The sequence below is a fragment of the Passer montanus genome, unplaced genomic scaffold (genome assembly GCF_014805655.1).
Source record: "Passer montanus isolate IOZ18808 unplaced genomic scaffold, ASM1480565v1 scaffold11, whole genome shotgun sequence".
NCBI lineage: Eukaryota > Metazoa > Chordata > Aves > Passeriformes > Passeridae > Passer > Passer montanus.
In genome coordinates this window covers 17,764,580-17,779,409 of record NW_024357613.1, presented here as the reverse complement: position 1 = coordinate 17,779,409, position 14,830 = coordinate 17,764,580, and the positions used below count along the sequence as shown (strand labels likewise).

Below are 14,830 nucleotides of genomic sequence, written 5' to 3'. Positions count from 1 at the left end.
TGACTTGATTTTTTTCTCCCTTTTCTGAAAGTGTCCTGATTTCAGGAGAAAGGAAAAGAGAAAGGAAAAGAGAAAGGAAAAGAGAAAGGAAAAGAGAAAGGTAAAGAGAAAGGTAAAGAGAAAGGTAAAGAGAAAGGAAAAGAGAAAGGAAAAGGGAAAGGAAAAGAGAAAGGAAAAGAGAAAGGAAAAGAGAAAGGAAAAGAGAAAGGAAAAGAGAAAGGAAAAGAGAAAGGAAAAGAGAAAGGAAAGTGCAACTCCATGAAAACGTTTCTTCTATCTTGCCTCCTTTGTTATTGTTTTGTTAAAACTTATGCAGCTCTTGCATAGGTGGAGTCTCCTTTTAAGTCTAGCTTCAGCTGTGGTCAGATAACTTTGCAACAGACTTTGCTGTTCCTGTTGATGGTGGGGTTTTTTTGGTGGGCTTTGTTTGGTTTCATTTCGGGGTTTGACATTTTGTTTCCTATTTTTAAAGTTGTTATAGTGACACACACCCCCTCCTGGCTGGATGTTATCTCCTGGGACCAGTAGCCTGGTTGCAAACTTCTGAGGCTTTGTTTGGTTTCATTTCGGGGTTTGACATTTTGTTTCCTACTTTTAAAGTTGTTATAGTGACACACACCTAATCTTTGCACTCCCTTCATTGCCTAGCACAGGTATCCAGATCTATCATAAATAATCTCAAAGAAATGGTGTCTCATGAAATCTGCTGTGCTGGCTGAGGGGTTGGCAGCAGTTGCCTCCAACGGCAGACTGGAAGTAACAAGTACACAAGGCAGATCTCAGCATCACAGCCATTTCCACACTGATTTGGATCACCGGAGTCCCATGTCCAAAGTGGTTTGTAGTATCAGAAATCAGATTTGGACACTCATGCAATTAATTAGTCAAGCTCCTGTATATGGACAGATATCAAATCCACAGTGAGTGTCTGTAGGTTTTTACGCTTCTCCTATTTCCTTAACTAGTTTAAGCATGATGTTTTGCTTGGGTTTCTTTGGTTTGTTTCTTATAGAACTTGTTTTTATCATAAGCAGAGATGAGGACCATGCAGCAAGTTGTTGCTTATTCAGAGAAGAGAAAAGCAGGGCTCATTCAATAAAAAGTGAAATTAAAACCCAATTTTTGTTCCTCCACCGAAGTTCTGAACACTGAAATAAATAAATGTTCTGAACTGTGGCTTTTGACAAAATAGGAATTAAAACACCTTTCTTAATGGAAAAAATCAAAACACAGTTAAATAAGTGGTGGTTGAGCTAGAGCAATAAACATATATTAAAGCAGTAAATCAATTTTTATTCAAAATTCACTCTAGTTCTCCTTTCTACTCTACACCAGCTAGTTTGAACTGCACACCAAAATCACTATGTGTTTTACATATTCTCTGAAGACTTTGGAGGCCAAAAATCTAAACATCACTAAGCTTCCTTTACAATGAATATGTTTTTGGGGAACATGCTTGAACATGCTTTTTAGAACTACCAGCAATTCACTACTTTCCCTGAACTTTGGCCAAGACTGCTTTGGCCAAGATGTAACACCAAATGACTTGGCTCTCAACACAATCTTACAGCAAGGACCCACAACAAGGATTTACATCTAAACCCACACAGACTTCTGTGGCACGTGACATGATTGCTCCCACAGGGAGATGCTACTTCCAAGTTGTGCTATCAAGAAATATTCCCTGCCTTTGGCATAATTGTTCAGTAATATGCATTTTGTGTATGGAATAAAACAGAAATGCTGATGGGCCAGCTTTTATGGTTGCTGACACAAACTTTTTGAGCATAGCTGTATAAGATCTGCTGACACAAACCTTCTCCTTGAGAACAGCTGTGATTGCCTGCTGCTTTGGGGAGGGGATGGGGAGTTCTTTTCTCCCTTTTGCTGCCTCCTGTGGTGAACTCCAAAATGCTAGCTGTGCTGATAGGGATGGAGTATCTGCCAATAGCTCATTATGATATAGATGCAAACACATAAAAGGCAGTCAGTTCTCCTCCTGGCTTCATCCTCTATTTGTCTTTCAGATTATTTAATAATCCCATGATCAGCAGTATTTGAATAAGACGGACAGTTATCAAAAGTGCTCCAGTTAAAGCTGAATACAGCATTATGCCTATTCCTCTAAACTGATAAGCACTTGGGATAGGCAAAATTCCCACAAAGAATGAGATGCAAGGCAAGTTACTTGAAGGTTAGTGAGCATATTCACAGAGGACAAGTGCAGCTTGAGAGAGGGTAAGGCAGCAGCATCCCAGGCTCTGCATTTCAGGGCACAGCTAGTGTTTAAGTGTTTTAAAAAGATAGTCAAGGAGCATCCCATCTCCCTGGTTCAGCACAAATAATTCAGAGCTTATGTCTACCCTCATCAACAACGAAGAGCTTAAAGATATGCTTAAAAGTATTTTGCTGATTTCGGGCCTCAGTGGCTTGTTTGTGAGGATCTCAGTGCTGACAACTCCTCCTTGAATGTAAAAGTGCATTTGGGTCTTGGAGGAGCTGATGTACATTGCAAAGTCTTTCATAGCAGTTGCCACCACAGAAGCCTCATTGCTTAATTTAGATATCCTACAGCAATTACTGCCAAGCTGTGTCTGTGTTGATAAAGCAAGCATTTTGCAATTCCAGATTTTTTTGACTTGTGAATGCTCATTTCATTGGTCCTAGAGTTGCCTTAATATAGCACAAGGTCAATCTTCTGATTTCTAACCACCCTCTTATTCACATGTGTTTCAAGCTCGCAGCTCAAGCAGGGCTGGTCACTCCCTCAGTAAGTCCACACTCAGGTGTCAAGGCCTAGAGTGCAGCACTCATCAGAAAAGCTCATCCTGAGCAAAAGCATGAAACTTCCTGTTAAATAAATAAATTTAAATTCCTGTTAAATAAATTATATTTAAAAAACCCCAAAACCCTACCATTCACCCCCAAAAATTCAACTAAACAAACAAAAACCTCACCACAATGATGAGCTACAATTAAAAAAAAATTAAAATCAGTACTTGTGACACCTTCCTGTTAAATAAATTATATTTAAAAAACCCCAAAACCCTACCATTCACCCCCAAAAATTCAACTAAACAAACAAAAACCTCACCACAATGATGAGCTACAATTAAAAAAAAATTAAAATCAGTACTTGTGTTGTAAGACACACTAAGACCAGGGTGCTAAGCCTGAGACAAATGTGCTTTCCTAATGTCTGCCAAAAAAGTTTTGTGCCAGGAGACATGAGACACACATGCACAAAGCTGCATTTCTACATTCCCCCCTCTGCCCCCATTCAAACAATAAAGATGATTAGATTTTAAATAGCATAGTCTCTGTCCAGTGAAACCCTCTGTGTTGCAGGCAGAAATGCACACAACCACACTGCTCAGCTCAGTTGGTTGCAGACAGAAAGCCTAAGCAAATGGATGAAGTACTGACAGAAAAGTCAGCACACTGTGCCTTCTTCTAACAGAAATTAACAATCCTGACCTTTTCTTATAAGAAGTATAAAAAATGAAGACATCCATAGACCCCCAGTACTCTGTCTTTATTGTCCAACTAAATTTTTCTATCAAAATTTCTATATATATCTTGAATTTCAGCAAGGTGAAAATAGGAAAGGAACTGTCACTGAAAGCTCCAGGCTTAAGAGTTGTCCTTGTTTACTTTTCCTCAAATAAAACATTTCTCTTTCCTGCACCAAAGGAATTATTTGGAGTCTCATACCATTCTCTGAAAGCCATCTCAGATGGTATAAAGCTATCATCTTGTCCTTTGTTGTCTTTCCTCAAAGAATTCTTCTGTAGTGAGACAGAGAAGGTAGTACTTGTGGGGTGACAAAAATAAATTGAAAAAAGCTAGCAAGATGTATGGTGTGACCATTGCCAGCCCCTCTTGGCTGTGCAGCTTGCAGTTGGAGCTTCATCTGAAAACAATCAAGTTTTGTGCTTTCACCAGGATGGAAGGTCTTACCTCTCCCTACCTCCAGAAATGGGAGACAAATGGCAAAAAAGAAGCTCCTGAAACCTACGGACCAAATAACAGCAACACTGAGTTACACAGATGCTGGCACATTAAGGAGAATTTTACAAAAGCAATTCTTGTCCTTTCTACAAGCTGTTGTAAGCATCTCTGCCTCAAAACTCTCCAAAAATAGCCCAAATCTGCTATAATTCACAGACTAGCTAGCTGAAAAAAAAAAAAATCAGACTGCCTTAACTATCTATTGCCTAAATCCTAAACGAGCAAGGAGACAAAGCAGAGTACACCATTCACCTTGAAGCAAATAACTTTTCTTGTCCTGAAACAGAAAACAGGAGTTATTAAGCTAGGCCATGTCCCTGCTCATTAAAATTTGACCTTTATTACTAGATCATTACTTCCAATAATTGCCCGTTTCTCCTCAAGGCAGTGTAAGGCACTTACCTCATGTATCTGAGGTAAGGATGAGTCCCTTGGCAGTGAAGGTTGTGTGGTAGCTGGACAATGGCAGAGGCTGGCTGCCTGTACCTCACTGTGCCTTGAGACAATAGGTCCCATGGATGACTGAGGAAACAATTTCATTTCTTTCTATTCCAAGGAAAAATATGATTTTCAGCTAAATGGAGAACAGTACTGAGGGTGAATACCAAATTTGCATCCTACCAAACCAGTAGCAGCACTGAAGACGGGGTTTTTGTTATTATTTTTTAACATTCAAGAGACAGCAGGGACTGGCTCTGCCTCTGTCAGTCTTGCAGCCTCCAGTGACAAAAAAAATCCCCAAACATGAATACATGTTATTAAATGTATTTTCTGCTCTGTTCTTACAGTCCTGCCTCTGGTCCCTTTGCATCAGCCACCCTGGGAAGCAGCAGGGATGTGCACAGCTCCTGTCCTATACCACAGCACTGGATGAACCTTACAGAGCTACCCCTAAAATACTACTCTGGAGCAGGACAAAGTTTAGAAACACAGTATCAGAAGGGTATAGCCCCATCTGCTGAATGTTGATCTCCACAGGTCTGTCAGCATCATCAAGGATTAGGTTGTACCTTTTGGCCTTCTGAAAAATGTCTCTTTACTCTGTGCATGACCAGTCCTTGATTGACTCGTTCCTCAGCTTTCCTTTCCCACATAAAAATTGTATCCCAAATGTAACTGGATCCTTCTATATTTAAAGAAATGAGAAATTAGGATGACTTAATTTGAAAAATATACTCTGAAGTAGGCTGAATCTCAAGGACTTCATAGTGTACAAGAACTGTATTTGATTTCAAGACTTGCTTTCATTTTTGAATTGAGACTTGTGCATTTCAGTCTCCCACATGCCACGTGAGTCCCAGTGCCTGTGCTGCAGGTCTGCCCTCTCTGTTCACACACAAACCAATCTGGATCTAAACACATTTCTCAAAAAATCTTTCAAAGTAGAAAATACTTCCACAAAAATACTTTGTTTTCAACAAACTGTCAAGAACTTTGCCTAAAATCTGTTAGCATTAAAGCAGAGTGCATTTCAAATACAGTGGATGATACAAATATGAAACTGTATTTCAAAGCCCCTGATCTACTCAGAGAGACATCCTGGAGAGCTGTTCAGAATAAACCCATGTAACAGGCAAGTCCTCAGAGCCAGACCACCAAAAAGCCAATGTTCCTGCTTGAAAAAGTGAAGCCTTTTCTCCTGCTCACCTTTTGAGGTCTCAGCTCAAATCCTCTTTAGAAGAGCAGACAAGTAAAAAACACCCTGGATTGCTAAACCATGTGAACTATCCCTACTGGTGACAGCCATGTGCATTGCTACTCAGAGAGACATCCTGGAGAGCTGTTCAGAATAAACCCATGTAACAGGCAAGTCCTCAGAGCCAGACCACCAAAAAGCCAATGTTCCTGCTTGAAAAAGTGAAGCCTTTTCTCCTGCTCACCTTTTGAGGTCTCAGCTCAAATCCTCTCTAGAAGAGCAGACAAGTAAAAAACCCTGGATTGCTAAACCATGTGAACTATGCCTACTGGTGACAGCCATGTGCATTTTTCCATCTTTCTAGTTAATCTGAAGAGAAGTCAATCTGGACAGTCCTGTGAAGTTTCTTTCAAGTTTAGCAGGGGTATCAGAGGGGAAGGCTTTGAGGAAGCAGAGCCCAGTCTAATGCTGCTGCCTGCCTGGGTCTTGCTCTGTACGAGCCTCAGAGCACAGTCCGTGACTCACTCTCACATACTGCAGAGCTCATTGCTGGTTTAGTACCCACCCACAAAAGCCTGCAAAGGCCTCAACAAAAATCTCTGCAAAGCACAGAAATCTTCACTCCAATGGACAGAAGTATAATCCTTACTCTCCCTGCTTCCCTAGGCACAAACATAGACTAGAGAGAGAGAGAAAGGGAGTAAAACCAGCCTAATGCTGCTTTAAATGATTCCAGCAACATCAAACAGATCAAAAGAACGCTATGATCTACTAAAAAAAGGAAAAAAAAAACCAACCATAAAACAAAACATCCAAACACCCAAACACAAAACCAAAACATAAAAAACCCACCCAACAAACCAAAACCCAGAACTATTTCCCACGGCAATCAAGAAATCATTGTGAACTTTGGTGCACCTAAAATACACATATATTTTTCAGATTGCTCATACTGGTAGATGATGATAGTATCATCTACCTTCCCTGTCATTTCAGATTGAAGTGTGAAATAGAAATGGCATTTTTGTTAAAATACTCAAAATAAGTCCTATTTTTAAGTTGCATACTGCAATCAAAAATGGGAATATATTATATTCCTTTAAAGGTAATTACCTTGCTTACTGTAAACAGTGCATTTGGCATACTCCATTTGAGCATGCAGAAATACTCAAACCAAATCCATGTTCATGTATTTTCAAGTATGAAGCAACATTTTTAATCTCCTACCTCTGCATTTGCACAAATTTGTTCTATTGTACGTATAAAAACCTTACACTTGCTCCTGAAAGACTTTAAATCAATTCAGTTCAAGTCTCTGTGCCAGACCTCTTTCTGCCAAGAACCTGGAGTTTCCTTTTTGGCTGCAAATAATTATTCTGTTCCTGTAGAGAAGGATGTAAATCCATGCTGTTCTCAGTTTAGATTTATCTTTAGAAATTTCATGGGGACCTTAGGGGAAAGCTTTCCATTCAGTTTATCTCTGGAGTTTCCTGAACAGATAGTTCAGACATCAATTTGTCTTTAATACTTCTAATTTCTGATATTTTTTTTCTTCCCCTCTTGGAAAAGCTCAGCAATTCACAGAAAAATCTTAACAGTAATTTTCAATCCAACTACTTTTGTTTTCTGAGTTTCACTCCTGCCCCTCTCCTATTCTAAGCCATGTGACATGGCAAGTTCACATAGCTCTAACCAAATCTCCAAGCTAAAGGACAGCAAAGTCTCACTAAAGAGCATTTGGCCTAATACTCTCCCCCACCTCTGCAGGAGAGGAAAAACCTTTAAGTATAGGTAAAAAGGCACTGTTGCAATAAGATTTGCCACTGGAAACATCAGAAAATAGATGTCTTAGCAGTAGAGCTTGTCTCTCGAGGTTCAGAGTGACCAAGCTCCCCTTTGGTTACCTACTAAGACTTTTTAGAGCATGCAAACTTCAGCAAGGCTAGTCACAAAAGGCAGCTGACAGTCTCACTTTCAACAAGGAAAGTAGGTAATGGATACTGTCTGAAGAGCCCCTTCCTGGCATCCAAAGGTCCAGGGTCCCCAGGAATTAACATGACAGACTTCTAGCCATGGACATGAGCAGCTGTAGGACCTTTCATGAATGTTAGGACTTCAGCGAAGAACAGACAAGTTTGGTCACTCCTGCTTTTGTAAATCCATACACTGACACACACCTGCTCTGAGCGGCAAAGGAGACTACTACGTTTGTCACTTCTCATTTATGCTACACACAATTACCCCAAAGGCAGCAAAACATGATCTATTTCAATTTAGATTTGATCTGCTCTTTCATGCGGGCACAAAGCATATTGTAGCTTTTAATCAATTAGAGTTTTAGGATCATTGAATTATTTAGGTTAGAAAGGCCTTTAATGTCATCAAGTCCAACCATAAACCTAACACTGCCAATTCCACTACTAAACTGTCTCCAAGTGCCACATCTACACATCTTTTAAATGCTTCACATTAAATTGAGCACAGTCAAGCAGCAAGATCTTAATTAGCAGCTCCATTAATATCTATGCCGTGAGTATGGTCACATACAAGAAAAAAAAAATACCACTGTGCATATTTCATCTGTACTTTGTGAACTAAGCATAAAATCTGGTGGTATCCCAACGTCCTTCAACAACTTTGCAAGTCAGGCAAGTTGCACAAAGTTCAACTATTTACAAAGCTCATAGCTATACAGAGCCATCTATTTCTAACCAAGCTACAGAACATAAATTTCATAGATCCTGAAATTATTTCATTTGTCAACATTGTCAACATCAACCTATTCTTTGCCCATCAGAGCTGAGTTTTTTTAGCAGCACTTTTTCAGAACACCTGAGCCAGCAGATGCTCTAGGCTATACAGAAACAAATGGAGAAATGCAGCCTTCAAATGATGGAAAGCCCAGAAATCCTTGGCAGGTGACAATACCCAATGTATTTCTCATAAACTGAATAATGAAACAAGGTCAGCTGGACACTCCCATAGCTAAAAAATATAGCCAGGGTCTCAAAGCAGGGTGGGGATGGCTTGGAGCCAATTTCCATAGTGACAGAACTGGGCAGATCTCAGTCCCTCAGCTGGCCAGAGACACCTGTACAAACTGTGGCTGCCCTACAAGCACACACTCTAAACCACTAGTTCTGTATGCTCTCCTCTCATCCCCAGGAGGACACAGCATCACAACAGAAGCACAAGGAGGAGCTCTCAGCAGCCTTTACAATAACCCTGCATTAGGTCTGTAACATCCTTCCTGCTCCTCCAGCAAAACAAGTGGGTAACGCAATCTAAATCACAGGAAAAGCTGGAACACAATGAGACAAACCAGCTTGTGATGGCATCATTTTAGAAAGCATGCTTTATTGCAATTGATGAACAACCTGGTTCTGGCCTTCACAGAGGAAGTGTCATGTTTTCATGGAAAAAGCAGAGGATTAAAGCCCAGCTCTCTGCAGTATTATTTTAACACTTTAATAACAGCACCAAGGCAGCAAACAAAAATCCCCTATTAACTTAAGCAGGAACAAAACTGGATCTTCTTGTAGAGTCAGCATTGCAAATGTAAGACATGCAACACAGCCTCACTCTTTTCTCCTTTTTGAAGAGTTACATAAAGTATAATTTAGCTATCATATAAAATAAGTAAGACCTCCGTTTTGTAGTTATAGACTGCACTGCTCAGCTGAGGTTTGCTTATTCTATAAAGTGTTTGCTAGGAAAGCGTATTTTCATTTAATTCATGCTAACATCCTTAAAACCAAAGGTCAAAAACAAGGAAACAACAGCTTAACTATAGCTAAGTAGGTCTTGGATAGAACCCAAAGCTGACAAGAACCAAAATCTTCACATGAGTAACAGAAACTTCAGCTTTTGCATTCTATTTAATGAAATATGATTTTTATGAGAATCAGTTTACATAGAAAGATTTTTTTGAAAACTGAACCTGATTTTGAATAAAATCTGAGTCAAACAAAGTGTTTGATCAGATTTTCAGCTAATGTGTCTTTAAGCTGTAAAAACATTTGTTTACATATGAATGAATATTTGTACTGCAGATGTTCCACACCTGTTTGCATTTTGCAGGACAGTTGCTTTTACATGTTTTTATCTCAATCACAGCACAGAGAAAACCCAGATCTAGAACTCTATCTCTCATTTCAGGGCAATTATGATTGAAGTCCACATCATGTGGTTTTCTTCTTCTTCATTCAAAGCAAACACATTTTTTTTTTTCAATTTTGGTACAGGTCTTCAAAGTAGAATAGCTTGTCATAGACTTTTAAATTCTCCTGTACTGAATTAGGATCAGTGACAGTGAGATTTACTGCATAAAACAGAACTTGACTTCTGTATAAGCATTAAGGGAAATTACAGCTTTCTTTCACTGCATCATTAAGGAAGTGCTTACACTTAAAAATCAACATTATATTACTTTTCACCCTTTGGATGACAAGTCAATTGCCTCTTGTCTCCTTTCACCTCTCATTTCCCTCACCAGCAGCTCTCGGAAACTTTTAATACAATGTTTTTCTAATATTTCACTTATAAATCTCAAGTTCAGGTTGCAATCTCAGTACAAGCAACAGCTCTGCCTGAGTACTCCCATACATTTTTTCTTCCTTCCCACGGTCACTCCCTGTATTACCAAATGTGATGGATGTTTGACAGTTACCTTAAAGGACTACACAATCAAACATGTAGCTTAAAAATCCAAACAAATCAAAACCAAACAAAGTTTAGAAATAAAGAAACATGAAATAAATAAACAAGAACTATCCTTTTCCTCATAACAAAAAAAAAATTATAGAAACACAATCAATGTAGAATGTTGACCATAACAGGCAGGGTGGTGCCAAGAATCACTTGGAACAAGCCAGTTTTGCATCTTGGCAGAACCACTCTTCAAGAAAAAGGCCATGCCTACAATCAGCAACTTCCCAGAGAGGACTTGTGGTGGTAGCTATCCAGATTACCTCTCCATGGGCCCAATCCAAAACTCATTACTGGCAACAGGCTTTTGAAACAGCCCTGTTACATTTTTTTTCCACAATGGAAAAACTCTGTATTTGATAGACTGGAAAGAATCTTCAACTCTTTGAAGTCTGGGATTAACAAGAGAAAAGGACATAATGTTTGGCTTTGGCTTGGCAAGCAATACCTGGGAGGGAAAAAAATCTCTGTGATCTAGAAATGATGCAATTTATATAGTGCTCAGTGTGGTGCAGGTACATCAGAAGATACCTTTACAATTAAAGGTCTGGAGATAGCAAAATTACCAGTTGCTCCATTTTAGCAACATAATTTAGTTAGACTTTACCAACAAATCTTTTAAGGAGAAGCATAAATGGTGTTCAAAAAATGAAACATTTTAATTAAAACAATTTAATCTGAATTTATTTTAGCAAAATGCTTGCAATTGTGTTCAGACAGCATCAACATAATATAAAATAAAATATTAAAAATCTTGTAATTTCACAATTTTATTGTTTTAGGACTACATAATCTATTCAAAATAAATGTTGTTGATCTTTTTCAGGAAAGTGGCCATATTTGAAGGAACTAGGACTTTCAGTAGCATTTCAGGCCATAGGACAGTGGTGGAGTAAGCACCTGATCCACATAAAAGCTGTTCTGCTTATTTAGTTTTTAGTGGGGTCAAGTCAGTGAATTAGTTTGCAGTTTAAACAAATCATGTCAGTACAAAGCCAGAAAAAATGTATGACAAAGTTGGGAGTATTGGAGTCTTATTATCTTATAATCTTTCACTGATGAAACTGAAGATGGAATTTCACTATTCATTGCATAAGTAAGTAATATTAAATACCGAGAAATATTTTCAATTGATACAAAATAATGACTCCAAACCCAAAACATGTCTAAATAAAAATAATATACAAATCCCCATCTCAAAAATTAAGGCATTTATCTCCTTCAGGATGTTGTCATTTGCAGACACCATAGTCTACAATCAGTATTGTCATGCAGTGGAGCAAGTAACTGCCCCATCATTCCCAGAAATCTCTCTCTGCCAAGGGAACCATGTGTATTAGGAAATGCTACCCCCTATCGTCTGACTACTCTGAACAGCTAAAATCTCCTTAAAATATTCATTTTCAGGGATTAATTCTGCTTTTCTTAGAAATTACTACATTAATCACAAGCCTTGTTTTTACTCATCAACTTAGTCCTTCACTACAGCACTTTGATCCTGGCTTTCCCTCTTATTGCTTCCTCCAACAGCAAAGCAAGCCAGCGCCTGAAAAACAACTATTACTTCAAATAACTGACTTTTTAATGTTCTGCATGAAAGTTTGAATTCTTTTGTCCATTTTGTGTAAATACTACTTCAGATCCTGACACATTATTTTACCTGTTGTTTTTCCACTCCTACCCCTTTCCAAACCCTGAAAACTGAACTCTCCTAAAAGCCCTTATTTCAAAGATTTTATATTTAAATGCCTTTTCTAAAAAGCTGAAGCAGCAGGATCTGAAGATGTAAGAATGCTATTGCAAAATAAACTAGACAGTGATCTTTGAGGACATAAAAGGTGTCCCTTCCCCATAATCAAGGAAAAAGAAAAGAGGGAAACAATATTCTTTCTGCCAGAGCCCCTGCTTCAGAAAAGCTGCCAAACTCACTTTAGGAGTATTTAGGATCATGCCAGCAGGATATTAGATGTAAAAGAAAAATTACTTTTTCAGCTTATTCTACATTTAAACTGATAAGTTCTACTTGGCTTACAGCATATAGAATGAAAGAAACACAAAGGAAGAAGAGAAAGATTGCCAGGACAAAGCACAAAGTACAATACAGTCTGGGGAGCAAGTGGTAGGGAGCACCAAGTGGAAAACATAAGGTATAAGACCTTTGTATCCTAATTTAATTTGGAGTTGCAGTTGATGTTGACACCTCTGATTTTCTTTGAAAAGAAACTGAAATTTTAATTCCCCTACAATATTTTTGCCTTCTAACCTCTGTTTCTAGCTCTTTTGGGTAGAAAACGAGAATTGAGTAGATCTTGGAAAGTAAGTCCCAACCATTTAAGGGTGATTTTGATTTTATACAATACTGATGTGTCAATTTGAGGATGTCCACACTGCAACTTTTATGTATCACCACCTACAAACAAACAGTGTGACAGGTCTTTTTGATCACTGCTTAAGGATGGAAGTACAGCAGTGTATTATTGCTACTATTTAAGTTTCCCTCAAGGCAGCAGTACAGCTGGATCATATCATGGCCTTGGTCATTCTGACCTTGGTCTGAACACAAGACATTGATGATGTGACGTAATGACATAATTTGTTTACTGACACCATAATGTAAAGTATGAAATACAGGCTGTCAGAAATACAATCAACACAATATTCCATCCTTGCCCTCCAGATGATTTCCAAGGCAGGGAGAGTAAACAGCCTTCTCCCAGCTTTCTTAGTTTCCACAGCTGAGAGTGTAGGATGTTTACAATACCTGTCACTCAGAGCGCCCAAGAACAGACCAAATGTCAGCAGACCTATTAGTGACTTCATCACTGACTCCTGGAAACATGCAGATGTCAAGCAATGGGAGGAAAAAATCCATACTCATGACCATATGAATCCAAATCAGTTTTAAGTCCTTTGTGAACAAGTTGGAGGGTCTAAGAATGAAGTTCAAAATAAGGCTGAGCTTCAGCATCTCCAGAGGACAGCCAGTATTATTGTCACCATGGTACTGCAAGGCTTACTGCCAGTTCACTCCAAAGTACTCTTGCATGTCCTGAAGTTGTGCCTGCAGAAAACAGAGAATTCACCATTTTAATGAGTGCACACAGCAGAAAAACAGTCTTTGCATTCTACAGGTGAGAGCTGTCATGTAATATCCAAAGGACTGGAAGCTTTTAAAACTATTTAAAAGTGATATTTAGAGTGCTGGCTCACAGAAAGCCTACACTATCTAGCTTATTTTTAATCAACAGAGGAATGATGGTTCAGGAACACTTTTGAATGCTGTGAGGAAAAGAACACTTTTAAAGATATAGCTCGGTAAATCAAAGAGTTCAGTTAAATAACATGTGGTTGTTAACAGCAGTCTAGGTACATTTGAGATTGTACTTTCCACTCAGAAACATTTTAAGTATTCAGTTTCTTTGAAGGCATCACCTCTAAGAGGAAAAAAACCCCTAACAAAATATAATTTAAAAAAAAGAGAATCCAATCAGAAAAAAATAAAAAAAATTCTCATGTAGAACAAAAGTCAAAATCCTCAGACAAGAAAAAGATTAAACAGGTTTAAGTACAATGTAAGAAAAACTTTGGGACAAGATTATTAATAGTTTCTGCTTAAAAACACATGCAAAACAGCATATGCAAATGACCAGCGACCTGAATTGTGTTACAAAAGCACAGCAATGTACTTCAAAAAAAGTTAATCTGCTATTGAAAAGGTAGAGGAGCTTTAGCCAAGTGCTCAACCCGTAGAAGGTTGAGCCTTCATATTGCCCCAATACTAATACAGTGCTCATCATCATATGAACAGCATTTATAGCACAGAACATTGGCCAGCTTTCTGAGGAAACAGCTGCTCTGTGGGCATGAAGTATGTTTCATTTGGACCAAAGTAACTATAGAGTTTTCTCCTCTACCATTATCTACGTATCATTCCAGTGATTCTAAGAATCAGGATAGATACCTAAAAGCCAGGGCCTGGAGGGAATCAGTTTGGTCAGGAAACACAGCAGCAGCAGCAGCAGGAGGGGAAAGAAGGGGACTATATAATTGTCCATTGCTTGACCACTCATAAGGAGGCCTAGAGCTGTGCAGGAGGATCAAAAGTTGAAATAGATCTGAAGGCACAGATTGTCTTTACCTTCTAGTCTGCTATAAAAGAATACAGACTGCAAGGGCAGAGGCAGCACAAATTTTAAGAACTAAAAGTTTTCTTTCTCGAGCTGTCTGTCCTCAATAAATCATCTGGTCAGCAGTTAAACAACCTAAGCTAGTTCTGCACTAAGAAGATGCGTTTTCCTAACTTCACCACTTTTACATGCCAGTGGGGTCCATGAGTTGGATCTCTCTCTCTAGGGCATATAGTAGAAGAGGAAAATCCATGTCTTCAGTCAAGTGGCCACACCAATGAGATAGCCAGGTAGCCCTCCAAGAAACAGCCTGGCATTGGCTCAACAATGAATCCAGCAGTAGAAACAA

General features: G+C 38.8%; 1 protein-coding gene and 1 long non-coding RNA gene across 4 annotated transcripts in view; both read right to left on the bottom strand.

The window, feature by feature from the left end:
* OGFRL1 (opioid growth factor receptor like 1) overlaps window positions 1-14,830 on the bottom strand; it is an 86,861-nt gene that overhangs the window by 36,696 nt on the left and 35,335 nt on the right. The window contains exon 3 of one of the 3 annotated variants that reach the window (XR_005629439.1): window positions 11,022-13,415. The exons of the other annotated variants lie outside the window; for them this stretch is intronic. The gene's annotated coding sequence lies outside the window, so the exon portion shown is untranslated. Of the gene's footprint in view, window positions 1-11,021; window positions 13,416-14,830 lie in introns of those variants that run through there. 3 annotated transcript variants of the gene reach the window in all.
* On the bottom strand, window positions 165-5,716 carry LOC120510239. The gene is made up of 3 exons (XR_005629440.1): window positions 3,009-5,716; window positions 616-2,846; window positions 165-549 (listed from the first exon to the last, which is right to left on the bottom strand). It is a non-coding gene; the product is annotated as an uncharacterized LOC120510239 (long non-coding RNA).